The following is a 15,000-nucleotide window of genomic DNA, read 5'->3' on the forward strand; positions in this document are numbered from 1 at the left end:
TGAGAGATAGTCGATGTAAGTGTTCAACCTACTGCTAATTATCTTTTAGTGTAGTTGTGAAAAAGTAGCTGAGTGGTAGAATTTCTTACGTGGGGGATTTATTTTAGATTAGCCTTAGCAATGTATTATTAGCAATGAATTATTAATAACTTTTATTTTTCCTCTCTGAAACTGCAGCTTGTAAGGTGAAAAAAGGCTTGTTGGGGGAATTAATTGAATATTATTATATATATATATATATATATATATATATATATATATATATATATATATATATATATATATATATACACACATACACACACACACACACACACATATATATATATATATTAATATATTATATTATATTATTATATATATAACATACACACACAACATAACATATATTATATATATATATATGATATATATATATATATATATATATATATATCATATATATTACACCACCTACATATATATATATATATATATATATACTATATATATATATATATATATATATATATATTATTATTTATTGCTACTTTCAAAACGCATATATCCCCTCTTTGTATAAAATATATATAGAGTTTGGCAACATTCTTTCAGATTCCCAGCTAGTTAGAATTAGGATGTTTAAAATGTGTGTTCAGATTTCGCATAACATAATGTAAAAGAATATATAACGTAGTATGAAAAGAGAGAGAGATTAACTTTGTCCATTCGAAACTAGGATTGTTTCCCTATTATGTCAACACCTTGTGATAAGGGACCTCGAGGTCTTCGCTGTGTTTTGGGAATTCTGTCATCACGTCTGATAGGGACTTTTGCTCGAGTCTGATCAAGTCGTGTCATTGTTGAGCAGATTGGTTTGATACGCGTATGTCTTCGCTGAAAACCACTGCAGATTTCACAGTTTGTCTGTAAAGTTGTGTCACTTTTCGAAGCTTCTAGAAAGAATTATTGCCCAAAACACTTTTCGAAGCTTCTAGAAAGAATTATTGCCCAAAACGTTTTGTGCCATCTCCACTGTCCAGCTTTCGTAAGGAAGAGTTTTCATTACATCTTAGAACCTCGTTCCGTTCAGACATCTCCCTCTCTCTCTCTCTCTCTCTCTCTCTCTCTCTCTCTTTCTCTCTCTCTGCCTCCCCATAATTGATATTAACGTAACGTAAAATGGTCACTCGTAACTTGTAGATTTCTTAGAGTTTGTTTAGTGTTATTTAGTGCCTTTTGTGGAATCTGAACAAACATTTTACAAGTGTGTGTAACGGTGCCTATTTTTGTGAAACAAGCTGCAGCAAAGTAAGAAAATTGGTATATCAAGAAGGTAAAGTGTGTTATATTTTTATTAGTTGCAACTAATATCTAATGGTTATGATGGTTTGGTAAGAAACTAATAACTATTGGTTACGATGGTTTAGAGAACTAATAACTAATAGTTACAATGGTTCGAGAGAAACTATTTACATTTTTACACATTGCAAATTTTTGTGTTTTGTGTTTGTTTCATTTGAAGTGATTTTTATGCTTTGTGCATTTATCCATTTTCTTATTGAATTGTGTGTTTTTATTTTATATTCTGTGTGATTAATACTTTTTGAAATTTTGGTATTTTCCATATTTTTCTATTTTCATTTACATTCACAATTTAATTAACTTAGTTATTTTCATTAATTAATCAATTCCCATTTAATCAAATTTAACACTTGTGAATTGATTTGCATTTACTTAGAATTCTTTTCAAGTTTTATTATTGTTTAGCAATTGTGAATTAATTTTCAAATTTTAAGTATTGCCTAACACTTTTGAATTTTGATTGAATTAATTTTCTTGAATTTTGTGATAAATTAATTTTGATTTAATTTTACTTAATTGATTTAAGAATTAGTTCTACTTTTACTTTGTTTTCGAGTAACAGTAATTTTCCCTGACATTGTGAATTTCACTTATAAATTTTGAGTTTAATAATAAATTTTTGTATTTGAAATTTTCACAAGTATTTTTATTTCTAACTAGTATATTTGCATATGATTATATTTAGCTTAGGTAGAAACATAGAGTGGTAATTGATCTGTTTTCCTTCAATTTATTTGAAGTGACTTAGAACCAGGGAAGTACTTAGACTTCTGAAATCAGGTTAATACTTAGACTTTTAAAGTTGTTGATTAATTTAATTACTTACAAGATTACCTCACACCTGTTTTGATGAACTTAGTCTGATTTTCTGCAATAGTGGTAAGTTGTTAAGGGATCACTGTTGCCTTTAGAGTATTCAGTCGTTTAGTACCTGTGATGAGGGTTCAGGTGTCTGGCTGTTGTGAGGTAACAATTAATGAATGGTAAATGTAGTAACCAGATACTTGGCACTTTGTCACAAGTATTAATGGTGCCCAGAGAACCGGGAAAGCAGATTTCACTATCACTTTAGTATATACTGGTGGTGTTAGGGATATATTTTGTTAGGAGAGTGACTATATAATTTTGTTTTGCATTTATTGTATTGCATTGTAAGTTGATAACTTGGAGAAAATGACTCAGTTCAAGGTTCAGGAATTTTTAGCAGCCCCTTCCATCCAAATGGTATCTGAAACCACTCTGACTAAAGCACAGTGGAGTGCTTTAGCAGAGGCATGTGGTGGTTATGTGTCTACTAGTATGGTAAAGGCACAAATAAGATGTATTGCTATGGAATCATTGATAAACTCTGGTAGAATAACTGATGAAGATGAGTTAGAAAGAGAAAGGTGATGCAGAGTTAGAGCTTAGATGCATTGAAGCAGAAGAGAATTTGATTAAGCTAAAAATGCTGGCTGAAAGAGAAAGAATAGACAGGGAAAAACAAGAAAGAAGAGAAAGAGAAGAAGAAAAAGCAGCAGAGGAGGAAAGAGAAAGAGTAAGGTTTGAAAGGGAGATGGAATTGATAAGAGCTAGATCCACAATACCTGTGGCACCGTCTAACCCTAATCAAGGTAATCAAGACCCTGTATTTGATGTAGTAAGAGTACAGAAGTTAATCCCTAAGTTTACTGAGGAAGCTCCAGATGAGTTTTTTGATCACTTTGCGAAAGTGGCTTCAGGTATGGGATGGCCAGAAGATAAATGGTCAGTTTCGATATAAAGTGTCTTAATTGGAAAAGGGAGAAGTGCTTATCTAGCCTTAACAGATGATCAGTGTAAAGACTACAAGGTACTTTAACACAATGTGCTACAAGTTTACCACATGACCCCAGAGTACTACAGTGAAGGATTCAGAAATTTAAGAAAAGATGAGAAAGGAACATTCGTAGATTATGCGTACAAAGTGAGAAGGTGTTTCAAACGTTGGTTAGAAGGTGCTAAAGTTAACACTTTTGATGGGTTAGAAGAATTACTTGTTCTTGAACAGTATCTTAAGGGAATTCCTGACCATATAAGAGCCTATTTGAGAGAGAGAGAGGATAAGAAACTTGACAAAGCTGCTACGCTGAGTGAAGATTACAACATAATTAGTAGCAAACGTAATTACAATGTCAAGTACCTACAAGTGATACTACCAAGAGTACACAAGGTAATTCACCTCAGCAAACTAATGTGAAATCCTCATCCAATTTTTCAAGACAGTTACAGAAACCTAATGTTGTCTGTTTCAAGTGTGGAATCAACAGTAGTCAAAGCCAGTTGGTCAAGTTGTGAAAGGTGACCAGGTGAAACAAACTACGAAGAGCAGTGTGGGAAAGAATCAGACTCCAGAGGAGAATGAAACTAAAAAACTAAACAAGCTGAATGTTTAGCAACCAGTGGAAATGTAACCTCAAGCAGTGAGTGGCTTAGCAGTGTGGAGGCTTTTAAGCCATATATCTATGAGGGTATGCTGTCAACTCAAGAAGGAAGTGTGCAGGTACCAGTCAAGATATTAAGTGATACAGGGAGTAACCATAGTGTGGTAGTACGTGGTTCTCACCCTCAGTTGGAGAAGAGTCTCACAGGAGATTCGGTTATTTTGAAGGGTATAGGAGGAGAGGAAGTAATTCCTATATTCCGCTTACACCTGTCATGTGAATTGGTGACAGGGAATGTTGATTTTGCTGTAATGGACTCACTGGCTGTGGAAGGTGTACATGTTCTGTTGGGGAATGAAGTTGGTGGTGTGCCATTTATTCCTTGTCCTGTAGTGACAGACAAACCATTGAGGATTAGTCCTACAGTAGAGTTGGAGAAGAATAACCCCCACCTGTTTTCTAGTTGTGTAACTACCAGAAGTATGAAGAGGACTACGACTGCATGTGAAGAAACTGAGGATTTACACACCCAAGAAGGATCAAGTGAAGGATCTTTGTGCTTAGAAGAACTGTTCCAGGGAAGTGATGTTTCCCATAGTGCTGACCAAGAAGAGATTTCCCATGAAGAATACGACGATGACGAAGAAGAAGAACCTGATGTTCCTGAAGAGACTCCGAGTAGTCAAAGTGTTACTGAAGACAGTAGTGAAACTACAGTAGCTGAGTTAGCAGATATTGAGAATTCAACCCTTGAAGTTGGTCAAGTGACAAGAGAGAAGCTAATGGACTTGCAGAAGAAGGATGCATCGTTAACTGATTTGTTCTTCAGAGTTGTTGGTCGAGAAGAGATGCAACAAACTCCTACCTGTTATTATCTGACGGAAGGTTTGCTGATGAGGAAGTATAGACCTACAGATATACAAGGAGATGCTGTATGGGGCGAATATCATCAAATTTTGATTCCATATCCATTGAGGAAGCAAGTGGTAGCAGTAGCTCATGAGTCTGGACATATGGGGATCAGGAAGACTGTGGAGAAGATCATGAAATATTTTTTCTGGCCTGGACTTCACAAAGATGTTAGCAGATTCTGTCGTGGGTATCATACCTGCCAGATAGCTGGAAAACCGAATGAAACCATCAAGAAAGCCCCCCACAACTTATAGAAGTTAGGGGAGAACATGTCTATAACAAAGTGATTATAGACATGGTTGGACCTCTGCCAAAGACAAAGAAAGGAAATGAGTATTTGTTAACATTAATGTGTCCTGTGACAAGATATCCAGAAGCAATCCCTGTTAGAAACATATCTGTCAAGATAGTTGCTGAAAAACTTGTGGAGTTTTTCTCAAAGTTTGGTATACCAGAAATAGTACAAAGTGAAAGAGGAACAAATTTTACTTCAAAGTTATTCCAGGATGTGATGAATTTGTTAGGAGTGAAACAACAGTTATCCACTGCCTATCATCCAGAGACTCAAGGTGCCTAAGAAAGGTTCCACGTGACATTGAAAAGTATGCTGACAAAGTATTGTTCTGAGTCAGGAAGAGAATGGGATGTTGGTTTACCATTAATGTTGTTTGAAGTTAGGAATGCTTATCAAGAAAGTATGGGATGTTCACCTAATGAGATGATTTTTGGAAGAGAAGTTAGAGGACCGTTGGAGATTCTTGCAGAAAATTGGGAAGGAAAAATCAAGAGGAAATCCAAGGAGAGTATGTGAAGAACTTAAGGAAGAGGTTGAAAGAGATTAGAAAATTTTCTTTAGAAAACTTGAAAGTGAATGAAGAGAAAATTAAAAGGAGATTTGATGCTAAGACTAAGCTAAGAAGTTTTAGTGTTGGTCAACAAGTGTTAGTGTTCTTACCTGTCAAGAGATTTCCCCTCACTAACAAATTTCAAGGTCCTTACAAGATAATTCAGAAGTTGAGTGATAGAACTTATGTGATTGAAACACCAGAAAGAAGAAGACGACATAGGAAGACACATGTGAACCTCTTGAAACCTTATTTCTCAGAAACTAAAACTGAAACTGTGTCAGTAACACAAACAACTTTATCTACAGAAGACGATGATGGCTACGAATTGGGAGCTGAAAGCAAGATGAATAATTCATCAATTTTGGGAAATTTAGAGGATAAGTTGAAACATCTGAGTGTTGAACAAGGTGAAGACTTAAGTGAAGTAATTGGAAGTTCCCAGAAATTTGTACAGATGTGCCTAGACGTACTGATCTGACCAAGCATGAGATAAAGATTCAAGAAGATGGAAGACCTTTCAAGCAAAGAGCCTATCGCTTATCACCGTATCATCGAGATGTTTTGAAGAAGGAAGTTGAGTATTTGCTCCAACATGGATTAGCAGAACCCAGTTCAAGTCACTTCAGTTCTCCATGTGTGTTAGTGAAGAAACCAGATGGTTCATTTAGGATGTGTACTGATTATAGGAAACTGAATTCTATCAGTGTGGCTGACAATTATCCTTTGCCTCTTATAGATCAGTTACTTGATAATATTGGGGAAGCTAAGTTTGTTTCCAAGATAAACTTGTTAAAAGGATATTATCAAATTCCTTTAGATGAGAATGCCAAGTTGCTGTCAGCTTTTATTACTCCTTTTGGACTGTATCAGTATACTGTTCTGCTGTTTGGTCTCATGAATGCACCTGCAACATTTCAACGAGTGATTGATCAACTGCTAGGATCGGTAGAAGGAGTAGGTGTATACCTGGATGACATAGTGATTTACTCTACAACATGGGAAGAATATCTGAAGATTCTGAGGAAAGTTTTCAAGAAGCTAAGCTACAAGAAGCAGGATTAACAGTCAACCTAGAGAAGAGTGAGTTTGGAAAGGCAACTGTGCAGTATCTTGGGTTTGAAGTTGGGAAAGGCCTTCTTGCTCCAGTAAATGCTAATGTAGAAGGTATCTGTAAGGCTACCCCACCTACTACCAGGAAACAGCTACAGAGATTTTTAGGCATGGCTGGATTCTATCGTCGTTTCTGCCCAAATTTCTCAGCAGTAGTAGCTCCCTTGACAGACTTAACTAGTCCCAAAGCTAAGTTTGTTTGGACTCCAGAGTGTCAAGAATCCTTTGAGAAGGTAAAAGCCATTTTAACTTCAAGACCAGTACTTCAAGCTCCAGACTTCAACAAAAAATTTGTGATACAAGTTGACGCATCTGACTGTGGCATCGGAGCTGTTCTACTTCAAGAAGATGAAAATAATATTCACCATCCTGTGTGCTTCATGTCTTCAAAACTGAAAAAACATCAGAAAGTATACTCGACAATCGAGAAGGAAACTTTAGCCTTAATCACAGCATTGAAAAAGTTTGAAGTTTATGTGAACAGACCTAGGAATGAAGAAATTTTAGTGTTGTCTGATCACAATCCACTATCTTTTATCCAGAGAATGAAAAACCATAATCAAAGACTAACCAGGTGGTCTTTGTGCCTGCAACAGTATAACTTATGAGTGCAGCACATTAGTGGCAAAAACAATGTAGTTGCTGATTATTTATCTCGTTGCGAATTGTTAGATTCAACACTGTGATAAAAAATCTTCTGGGGGGAGATATATTATATATTGCTACTTTCAAAACGCATATGTCCCCTCTTTGACTGTATAAAATGTTATATAGAGTTTGGCAACATTTTTTCAGATTCCTAGCTAGCTTAGAATTAGGATGTTTAAAATGTGTGTTCAGATTTCGCATAACATAATGTGTGATAAGGGACCTCGAGGTCTTCACTGTGTTTTGGGAATTCTGTCATCATGTCTGATAGGGACTTTTGCTCGAGTCTGATCAAGTCGTGTCTTTGTTGAGCAGATTGGTTTGATACGCGTATGTCTTTGCTGAAAACCATGTGCAGATTTCACAGTTTGGCTGTAAAGTTGTGTCACTTTTCGAAGCTTCTAGAAAGAATTATTGCCCAAAACGTTTTGTATCATCTCCATTGTCCAGCTTTCGTAAGGAAGAGTTTTCATTACATCTTAGAACCTCGTTCCGTTCAGACATCTCCCTCTCTCTCTCTCTCTCTCTCTCTCTCTCTATCTCTCTCTTTCTGCCTCGCCATAATTGATATTAACGTAACGTAAAATGGTCACTCGTAACTTGTAGATTTCAGATTTGATATTTCTTAGAGTTTGTTTAGTGTTATTTAGTGCCTTTTGTGGAATCTGAACAAACATTTTACAAGTGTGTGTAACGGTGCCTATTTTTGTGAAACAAGCTGCAGCAAAGAAAGAAAATTGGGATACCAAGAAGGTAAAGTGTGTTATATTTTTATTAGTTGCAACTAATATCCAATGGTTATGATAGTTTGGTAAGAAACTAATAACTATTGGTTACGATGGTTTAGAGAACTAATAACAAATAGTTACAATGGCTTGAGAGAAACTATTTACATTTTTACACATTGCAAATTTTTGTGTTTTGTGTTTGTTTCATTTGAGGTGATTTTTATGTTTTGTGCATTTATCCATTTTCTTATTGAATTGTGTGTTTTTATTTTATATTCTGTGTGATTAATACTTTTGCAATTTTGGTATTTTCCATATTTTTCTGTGTTTTCATTTACATTCACAATTTAATTAACTTAGTTATTTTCATTAATTAATCAATGCCCATTTAATTGAATTTAACACTTGTGAATTGATTTGCATTTACTTAGAATTCTTTTCAAGTTTTATTGTTGTTTAGCACTTGTGAATTAATTTTCAAATTTTAAGTATTGCCTAACACTTTTGAATTTTGATTGAATTAATTTTCTTGAATTTTGTGATAAGTTAATTTTGATTTAATTTTACTTAATTGATTCAAGAATTAATTAAACTTTACTTTGTATTCAAGTAACAGTAATTTTCCCTGACATTGTGAATTTCACTTAAAAATTTTGAGTTTAATAATAAATTTTTGTATTTGAAATTTTTACAAGTATATACGTATTTGCATATGATTATATTTAGCTTAGATAGAAACATAGATTGGTAATTGATCTGTTTTCCTTCAATTTATTTGAAGTGACTTAGAACCAGGGAAATACTTAGACTACTGAAATCAGGAAAATACTTAGACTTTTAAAGTTGTTGATGAAGTGATGCCCTTTGATTAATTTGGTTACTTACAAGATTACCTCACACCTGTTTTGATGAACTTAGTCTGATTTTCCGCATTACTGGTAAGTTGTTAAGGGATCACTGTTGCCTTTAGACAGTATTCAGTCGTTTAGTACCTGTGATGAGGGTTCAGGTGTCTGGGTGTTGTGAGGTAACAATTAATGAATGGTAAGTGTAGTAACCAGATACTTGGCAACATTGTCACAATATATATATATATATATATATATATATATATATATATATATATATATATAAAGGTAGAAGCCATGAAGGAAATTCAAACAATGGAGCGTGCTGCGGGATCTTTCGACTCGAGTCTGCTAAGTAAAGGACCTCGAGTCGCAAGATCTCGCAGCACACACAATGTTTCAGTTATATATACATACATATATATATATATATATATATATATATATATATATATATATATATATATGTATATATGTATGTATGAATGAGTGTGTGTGTAGCAACAAAAAATGTTTCCCTACTGTTTCTTGATACCCTTGCCGATAGTTAACCACTCCAGTATATAAGTTCACTAATAATAGCAAATGTTAGTCGCTTCAAATGCCATGGGTGAGTGCCCCAGAGCCATGCAAAAGGTCCTTCATTGGCGCCTGCATTAGGAGGACCTTCTTTCACTGTAGTACCTGGAAACCTGTCCATCCAGAACTGGAACGTGTGAAGCAGATTGATACCCTTTTTGGTATGGTAGAAAAATTGACAAGACTAAATAATGGCAGAGTTCCAAACACAACATAAGACCGTCAGAGAAATCAGCACAAAAACGATGACGATTTACCACAAAACTGACTTCGGGACAGCGTACAAACAGGAGAAAGATGCCCTGCAAAGGATCATCGTCAGTGGGGTGGCGCCCTTTGAGAAAGTATAGCTGAGAGTCTTCGTTTAGCTTGGCCAACCCGATAGTTGCTCCCGAGATAATGAACAACACTACTCCTAAAGGATCCAGGGAATCAAAGACCAGGGATTTTATTTTTTAAACAAATTTATATGTTCAGACGATGTGTATAAGCTATGTTAGGCACACGATGGCTACCCTGAGGACACAACTTCATTACTCCTATCCACAAAATGCTGGTGTATGGCTCCACTGTTTCTATGGGCCTTGAAGTTGTGTCCTTAGGGTAGCCATCGTGTGCCTAACATAGCTTATACACATCGTCTGAACATTAAAAAAAAAAACCTGGTCTTTGATTCCCTGAGGAGTAGTGTTGTTCATTATCAGGTCAAAATACATTATCAGACACACTGACGCAGTTCGCCAAGAGGAGGACCATAAGCGGCTTGTGTTTGCTGGATCAGTAGGCACTGCATTGCAGCATCCTACTCTGAATGTCCAGCTGCCCAGGACCCACTAGGACAGGTCGGCCAGACAATCACGTCACCAGGGCTCATCTCAGTCAGGTACTAGCTTTCCTTCGTCTTTGAATTAATAATTCCAGTTTTGTATTAATTTTCTTTTAATGGCAGTCTACCAGGAATCCCATTATCAGTGTCAGCTATTTTGCTAAAAAATACAGCCTCATATGCCACAACTATAAGTTCATTTTTCATTCGATAGCGAAGGTGAGAACTCTATATTTCTGTTGTTTTAAACAGTATCCGGCAGGATAGAATGCGATTTCAGACTTTGGCATCTTATGGAAGTTTAGGATAATCTTGTGATGCTTTATGGATTATCGCCTGATCTATGCTTTACTGTACTCGCCTATAAATTAAAGTATAGTTCCATTCTAAAACTGGTGTAACCATGAAGAAGGCCATTGGTTATTGGGTGAACAGATGACGGCGTTGGCATTAGATATTTGTTGCAACGTAGCCGAGATTTTTCTTCCTTTACCCTCAAAACTTTGACGATAAGAAAGAGATACAGGAAATTGGAGTGTTGTCTCGAGCGCGTAGATGCCGCATGTGTTTACATTCAAAGCAAAATGCCCAGTTTTATTTAGTAACCAACAATGTACAGAAAAAGGTCTTTTACACATTCATGTAAATTTGTGTAAAGTTTATGCATGTTTCAGTATTGTAGAATATAACCGGTGATTCATGTGGTTACTGAAATATGAGTGTTTGGGCTTGTGCATGGTATAAGTTAAAGTCCGAATGGGTTTAAAAGCCAACAAAAGCAAAGGAGAATCTAGTAGTGCCAGCGTGCGTGTCCTTACCAGGTGCCAACATTGCTTTGAAATGAAAAGTGGAACAAGAATGTTGGAAAAGACTCGTCTTGTGAGTTTGTGTTGGGCTGCTTGAATCTGCGCTTGAATGTTTACTATTCTGTTTCTATGCTGCCTTTAAAATTTTTTTTTTATTTAGTCAGCAATACCATAACTGCATATAAGATAGGACCTTTTTGTCTTGGTACACTATGTTTTCGTTTTATATATATATATATATATATATATATATATATATATATATATATATATATGTATATATAGTATATATATATATATATATATATATATATATATATATATATGTGTGTGTGTGTGTGTATGTTATCTATAATATATAGTATTTAGGATATATTATATATAATGATATATATATAATGCAAATATGAATGTCATTTATATACATGTGTATGGTATATATATTATCATTATATACATATATAAATTTAGAAACATATATATGTCTCTATATTGATGTATGTATTTGTGTAAACAAATAAATTCTTACGTATATATTACACACTCACACATATATATATGAATAATATATATATATATATATATATATACTATATATATATATATATATGTGTTGTTGTGTGTGTGTGTGTGTGTGTGTGTGTGTGTGTGTGTGTGTGTTGTAATATGTATGTAAGAATTTATTTGTTTACACAAAAATACATACATAAATATAGAGACATTATATCTGTTTCTAATTTATATATGTGTATAATAACATTATAATATATATAACCATATACATATATATCCATACATTCATAGATATATGATATACCATATATATATATGTGATATATATATATATATATATATATATACATACATACATATATACATATATATATATATATATATATATATATATATATATATATATATGAATGTATGTTATATATATGTGTATGGTATATATTATAAATATTATATACATATATAAATTTAGAAACATATACTATATGTCTTTATATTGATGTATGTATTTTTGTGTAAACACATAAATTCTTACGTATATATTACACAATCACACACACACACACATATATATATATATATATATATATATATATATATATATATGTATATATATATATATATATATATATATATATATATATATATATTTATATGTGTGTGTTGTTGTGTAATATGTATGTAAGAATTTATTTGTTTACACAAAAATACATACATAAATATTAGAGACATATATCTGTTTCTAAATTTATATATGTGTATATAATATTATAATATATATACCATTATTACATATGTATACATACATTCATATATATATATATATATATATATATATATATATATATACATATATATATATATATACATACTATATATATATATATATATATATATATATATATATATATATATATATACATATATACTATATATACTATATATATAACTTCGAAAACATATATATATATATATATATATATATATATATATATATATATATATATATATATATATATATATTCTTATAATGTAAGATTGGAATGCAATTATAATTGTGGTAATATGATTGGTTCACATCGGAACCTTTGTATCATGTTATGAAATGTTTGTTTCTGTGTTCAGATTTCCCAAATTTAAAGATAACATGCCTTAAGTGATCCACTTTTCATTTTTAAGTACCGTAACACAGAGAGAGTGAAAGCTCATAAGCCTTTGGAAGAGAGTTGTTTTTGCTCTTTGAGAATGTCTTAGCCAAGCATTTTCCTTTATCAATGTAAACACGGGCGTAGTTTTTTTATCATTGCGGTCGGTCCTGTAACTGAACACAAGGGAGCCTTATTCATAGCCATATGTGAACGCAGTCAAAGAGGCCCTGTATTAGCTATTCCTATAGAGATGACGTAATATGTTTTTTTGTCTTGAACTAGATACTAATCGTCCATACGCTTATGGGGTGGGAGAACCTTATTTCATTTGCTTTGAGACATAGCGGCGTGCATTATAGTCTCTCTCTCTCTCTCTCGCTTGCTTGCTCGCGAGGCTGTTTCAGTAACTTAACGTAACAAGCTGGTCACTCATTTTTATATAATTCTTAGTAATATATGTGTTGTTTGTGGAATCTGAACATAGAATTTTTTCTATTGGGTTTTGTGAAGGCGCCACGAAATTAGTGAAAAAGTGTAAAATTGTAACAGGCCTTTTGATTGAAGCTGCAGCTGTGTATAAGGTATTTTTACAAATGTTTTGAAGTGCACTTCGGGGTTTTATCATTTCTAAACATTTATCTTTTGCTTTGTTCTTTTCACATATTCCATTTTTATATGCTTAATGTTTGTACTGTCAATGTTTTAATTGTTTTCATATTATGCATTATGTTTTTCTGCATTGTCTTTATTTTGTTTAATTAATTTGAATAATATTCTATTGTGTAAATTTTGAATCTTACACTTGTGAATTAACTTGCATTTAGTTAAATTAAATTTCAAATTTAATTATTGCTTTATAATTTAATTTAATTAATTTTCTTGATAAACTTTGATTTAATTTTGCTTAATAGTTAATTCAAGAATTAATTAAACTTTTGTTTTCAAGTAATAACAATTTCCCCGAGATTGTGAATTTCACTTATAAATTTTGAATTTAGAAATAAATTTTTGTATTTAAGATTTATATGAGTATTTCATTGAACCACCAGCATGATATTTTGTTTGTCTAGGTAGAAATATAGAGTGATAATTGTGACGTTTCCCACAAATAAAACAGAATCAGGGAAATACTTAAATTTGAATTTGCACGAGTGATGCCCTTTAATTAAGATCACCTCACACATATTTTAATGAACTAAGACTGATTGTTTTCTTGACTGTTCAGTTAGAAAAAAGTGATCACTTTTACCTTTAGAGTATTCAGTCGTTTAGTATTTGTGATGAAGGGTCAGGTGTCTGCCTGTAGTGAGGTAAGTAACAACCAGGTACTTGAATGAACTGTGCCCTAAGTACAAAGGGTGTCCCAGACCCAGGAATAAAAGGGTCTCTTGTATTAGCAAGTACAAATGGTAAGTGTAGTAACCAGATACTTGGCAAGTTGGGTTAACAAATATTAATGGTGTCCAGATACAGATCTTTGACTATTTCATGCACCAAGTATTAATGGTATCCAGACCCAGATACTCTTGCCCACTTCGTCACTATATATATATATATATATATATATATATATATATATATATATATATATATATGTTGTGTGTGTGTTTGTGAGAGTGTGGAATGTAGGTGTGGGCGTGTTACAAAACAAAAAACACAGTCGCACAGACACAGAAATGTTCCGTGTTTGCAGTCAAGGTAGTATCGACTGAACTGAACTCTAAGAATGCAGACAAAATCCTTACCTGGCTAAGCACAAACGTTTGTAACCAGGGATAAGTGGAGCAACAATTTCTGGTTCCAGAAACACGTGATATATAATTTCATGTGCTTACACACAAGATAAGGACATTTTCTATATATATATATATATATATATATATATAATATATATATATATATATATATATACTATATATATAGTATATATATATATATATATATATATATATATGTTTAGATTTATATATATATATATATATATATATATATATGTAGATATATTTATAAATAAATAAATAAATATATATATATATAAAACTATAGTACTATATATATATACATCATACAATCTATATATATAATATATATATATATATATATATATATATATATATATAAAGTACTATATTTTTATTAAATACAGTACTTTTGTAAACTAGCTCATGCGGGTGCATATCTATGCAGAATTACGCGTATTTCCACTTGGTGTCCCCCCGGAATTTTAAGACCCCCAAATCCTTATTATCGTTTATGAGAAAAATAAAATAATGTGGTCATAGAAATGT

The 15,000-nt window shown here is 32.7% G+C and overlaps 1 protein-coding gene across 4 annotated transcripts in view; it reads right to left on the reverse strand.

Moving 5' to 3' along the window:
* Positions 1 to 15,000, reverse strand: part of LOC135211106 (uncharacterized) — a 67,783-nt gene that overhangs the window by 39,201 nt on the left and 13,582 nt on the right. The window lies entirely within an intron of this gene.

The sequence above is a fragment of the Macrobrachium nipponense genome, chromosome 4 (assembly GCF_015104395.2).
Source record: "Macrobrachium nipponense isolate FS-2020 chromosome 4, ASM1510439v2, whole genome shotgun sequence".
NCBI classification, from domain to species: Eukaryota; Metazoa; Arthropoda; class Malacostraca; order Decapoda; family Palaemonidae; genus Macrobrachium; species Macrobrachium nipponense.